Source organism: Berghia stephanieae, chromosome 4 (assembly GCF_034508935.2).
Source record: "Berghia stephanieae isolate SIO BIC M18660-M18661 chromosome 4, UCSD_Bste_1.3, whole genome shotgun sequence".
In the NCBI taxonomy this organism is placed as follows: domain Eukaryota; kingdom Metazoa; phylum Mollusca; class Gastropoda; order Nudibranchia; family Aeolidiidae; genus Berghia; species Berghia stephanieae.
In genome coordinates, this window is record NC_088363.1 from 82,065,653 (window position 1) to 82,070,652 (window position 5,000).

Here is a 5,000-nt window from a genome sequence, read left to right on the forward strand (position 1 = left end):
TGAAATATAGATAGTATGCGCTTGCCAAAGAAGTTCACAACATTGCCATCCGGAAGTATAACGGATCAACACACAAAACGATGTGTAACCATGAACTTCTATAGTCTGGTTAATACAGTTTAGTGAGAATTACTCATAAACGTGGATAGCAAAAAATCAGTAACAAAGACCCGTGTGAGGTCATCTTCGAACTATCTACAGATTGTAAAGCGCTTTGAGCACGTGTAGTGGAATTTGCGCCATATAAATACTCTAGCTTTTAGGTTTTTATTTATTTTTTGTTTTTTTTTTCTTTAAAAAAAAAGGAAATTCAACGTGCTTCACATTTATTGCCTAACGGTAGGCTAGATAGGGTCGAATTTCTTTGTTACGTGTCGTTTTTCTACAACCAGTTTCAATATCCTCGTTGCTGTCTCGAGCCAGGTACTAATTTAAACCTGAGTCGGAGGGAGTAATAAGTGTAAATTAAGTGCCTAAATCAAATTCACAGTGCCGGAATTTTGTCATTATTGTCACCCGTCCGGCCACTGACCACTAAAAGGTATGAATAGTTATTTCTTTATTTCTTTATCTGGTTATTTCTGTCACAGATTGTAATGCATGAACACTGCTTCTTGTACAAATTAAAAGGATAGAACTTATTTAATTAGTTGTTTATTTATTTATTTATTTAGTTAGTTATGAATTTATCTATGTATGTATTTATCTACTAATTAAATTATTTATCTAATTATCTATTTATTTACTTATTTATTCATCTATCTATTTATTTATTTAGTTATTTATTTATTTTTCTTTATTTCTATTATTCCATTTATCTATTTATTTATCTGTTTTATCTATTAATCTATCTATATAATGACGTCAAAATGCCAGTCTTTTTGGATTTCAGTGTCAGGCTATAACTTAACGATGGCTACTGCCTGACACTGAAACCCAAAAAGACTGGCATTTTGACGTCATTGTTTGGTTTTAGCACCGTCAAGTGAGTTGTCGTTAGTAGTGCTCATGGAAACAAGTGGTTGAACTATTGAATAGAAATCACGATTTGTTTTCTTTTGTGGCCAAAGACTGGCATTTTGACGTCATATTTTAGTCAGTGTCATGCTATAAGTTGACAATGGCTACGCTCAGTGTCAGGCTATAGATAGAATGCGCTTGGCCAAGGAGTTCACAACATTGCCATCCGGAAGTATAACGGACCAACACACAAACTCTGTGTAACCATGAACTTTTATAGTCTGGTTAATACAGTTTAGTGAGAACAACTCACAAACGCGGATGGCAAAAACAATAACAAAGGTCTGAGTGACGTCATCTGCATACTATATATTATATATATATATATATATATATATATATATATATATATATATATATTATATATATATATATAAGTTACTGATGGATACGGTCCTCGTATGTTATAAGTTAACGATGGCTCCGATGTAACGTATCAACACACAAAATAATATGTAACGTTTAACGTCCAATTGAAGACTTATATAGTGAAAACAAATAATAAGTATGGCTGGCTATAATTAATCACCAAAAGCTGAGTGACGTCAGCTTAGTTCCTTCTATAGTATATTTATTGCATTTGAGTGAGAGTGTAAAAAATAAAAAATCCTGAACATCGTTGGTATCGGCTATGGCATACATAAATACAGGTCTGACATCCGAACGCAAGTAGGATGGACCGAGTTTAACTTTGTTGTTATTGACAACATTTTGCGTCATTTTTATTTTTTAGATGTCCATTACAACAACGAGCGTATAATGAATTGAGTTATCAGAACTGCACATAAGTATTCGTCGGTTGGTTTGGATAGAGTTAAAAATCATATCTTTTCTCCTCAACACGCTTCAACAGTCGTAACGCCACTTCCCTCGTAATGACGCATGGTAACTTAGTAACTGGCTCTAAAGTATCGGCACAATGGTGGACGCCCTTATGAAATATTTCTCCGACGAGCATAAAAGCGTATCTAGAGGAGAAAAACATTAAAAATATGATCATGTTTTGACTTTTACACATTCTGATCACAAGACATATGAAAAGTTCTAGCCAGCATGAAGAATAAAAAGTACATATATTCTTTGTTTAGAACCACGATGGCCGCCGTTGCCGGGCGACGTGACATCAGACTATTGAATCCAATTGAATATGCGTCTCGTCGTCTGTAAGCGGTATTGGGGTAGGATGAAATGACTAAACACATAAATAAATAAATAAAATATTAAATAAATATATATATATATATATATATATATATATATATATATATATATATATATATATATATATTAATTATATTAATTAAATGTTGATTTCACTTCGTTCAAGAGGAGAAAAATTTACTTTTGAGAGTCGGAACCATCTTGAAAAAAATGAATACCGTTTACATAGGACAGGTTACATGTTATTGTTTAACGTCTTGTGTCATTCTATGTCATCTTATATCATTTTTATTTTTAATTTATGGCATATTTAATTAACTTACGTGAAAAATAATCCAAAGGAATTTCGGAGACAATATTTTGGTAATCCAAAGTGAATTGAGCGAAATACGAAATATCCGTATGGGTGAAAATTGACACAAATTTGTCAACACGTCACACAGTGTAGTAGTGGAAACAAACCACTGATCTATCGATGGTTTTAACTTTAATTGAAGGAAATATCAACACACTTTCCAACGTGGCCGTTTACGAAATGGAATTATTTTTATTGATGTGTTGTTGTCATTTACATTAATTGTAATCAATTCTTTCGGTTATGGCAACTTTTCTGAAATAAGTCCAGATGTTGAGGTAGAGGATATCCCAAAATCATCATAATATGTCTATTGATTCGAAGGTACAGGCTTGGTCAGGGTGTCTCAAATTTCGTCAACAGCCGGCGTCAGTATAATTATTGACGTGGAATTTCTTCCTTATTGGAAATAATTGGAAATTTACTGCTTGAATTTATGATCGTTGTTGAAAAACATCCTTCGATTTATCAATAAAATTGCATATTATAATGTCAAAAGTAGTCATGGCGAAACGATTACACAAGGAATTAAAGGAGGAATATTAAGATTGACTCCGATGTTATTTCAGTTGTAATCCTTGGTGAATAATAATTGTAAGTGTGAAAATATTACAAACTTTGTTTTTTCAACAAAATGAAAATTTAACAGACAAAAGAATAACACAATGACAACACATCAGAGCAGGTCAATATCCTCCAAATGAATCACAACATTGTGGCGGTTTTTTAAAAGAAAATTAAAAATCAACAAATATTTCAATAGAATACTTTATAAATCCACGAATTGAAAAAAGGTGCAAAAATCGCCTTCAGCTAACAAATATTTGAAAAGAAGGATTTTAAAATCCTAGAAAACTGTGTCAGTTAATTCATAACACACACAAAAACAAAACAAAATGTTCTAAACAAAGCAAGTAATTATTTCTACTCCATGGGATTTTGTCGATACCTAATTAATGATTCCAAACAGGTGAGAAATTGTTTTATTATAAAAACGGATTACAAAGGAGATATTTCTTAATAAACCGCTGAATGAATGGAGAGACAATACAATTATCATACAAACTTGAATTGAAACATGCGTGAAATCCTTTAATATCCGTTCAACCAAAAGACAAGGAGATCGGTTTATTCAGTCTGATTGAGTTTGAAGCATCTTTAAATCCGTTGAAAAGCTCTTTAAATCTCGTTAAGCTCCATTTCCGTTGATAATAGCTGCGAGTGTTGATGGCGAGTTTGGCGCAGAAAAAGCCGAACTGACAAGAAAGTTGACACCGGCTGTCATTTGTGTTATAACACCGTTCAGCAACAATAAATGACACGTTTTCTTCCGCTCCTTGGAACTGATCACCTATCACTACCGTGCCATCACCACGCCGTCATGACGTCCAGCTCACGACCAGAACAATGGCATCAGAGGATGGTATAGTCTGGCAGCGACGACGGTGACAACGACTACAACAACAGTGGCATCAACAGATTATTGTGGAGTAAAGAATTGATGATAAAATATAAAAAAAAGAGGGGAAGAGATCTTGAGAACAAGAGAATCCACACCAGACGCGCGACGACGCGCGCGTTCATTCAGTTAGTTCAGTTTTGTCTTATGCGTCGCAGTGCGAGCGAGGCGAGGCGAGACGTTCCCAAATCTTCTTCTTTCCACCTGCTTTCGGTACCAACTTTCACTCCCGCTTTCCGCGACGGAACGAATGACGGACAGTGCCTCTCTCACACAAGCGCGCACGCCTGTTTTTGATGCAATTCTACTGTCCGCGCATTGGCAAACACTTGACGACTCGGCACGCGCACTGCTTTTAGTCCACCGCCGTCATCCAGTAGTCACCGTGTCCTTGCATTATCTGAACGAATCCCAGAGCAATAGAAAATAAATCTGGAATTAGCGTGGAACTCACCCAGCTCTACAATAAACATAATATTATGTGGTGGTACCAAAAATATATATATAGAATGAAGTTGACGTCAATCGGGTCTTTGTTATTGTTTTTTTTTTGTTGCCATCCACGTTTATGAGTAATTCTCACTTAACTGTGTTATTCAGACTACAAAAGTCCATGGTTACACATGGTTTTGTGTGTTAGTCCGTTATACTTCCGGATGGCAATGATGTGAGCTTCTTAGCCAAGCGCATACTATCCATAGCCACTGCAGGAATAACTGGGAGTTATTTTTAATCTTTTGTATTTCTTTCAGTTTCTCTTCATTATTATATTATAGATTCAAAATAAAATTGATGAATATTAACCAAGAAATATTCCAGTCAAAAGATTGCATGTCCTGACGTGAAAGAAATCATCCAGTTGTTATCTACACAAGATAAATAAAGATGTTCCAAATACGTTAGTTAGTCGTATGGTAATATAAAATCCAACTAATTAATTATTCAAAATAAATACAGATTGAATATTTAACACACATCTGAATCATTTACAATCATTTGAATTTA

General features: G+C 34.3%; 1 protein-coding gene across 1 annotated transcript in view; it reads right to left on the reverse strand.

Moving 5' to 3' along the window:
* LOC144971373 (protocadherin-11 X-linked-like) overlaps window positions 1–4,140 on the reverse strand; it is a 260,953-nt gene extending 256,813 nt beyond the window's left edge. The window contains exon 1 of the mRNA XM_078912172.1: window positions 2,505–4,140. The gene's annotated coding sequence lies outside the window, so the exon portion shown is untranslated. The remainder of the gene's footprint in view (window positions 1–2,504) is intronic.
* Between the last annotated feature and the right edge of the window lie 860 nt (window positions 4,141–5,000).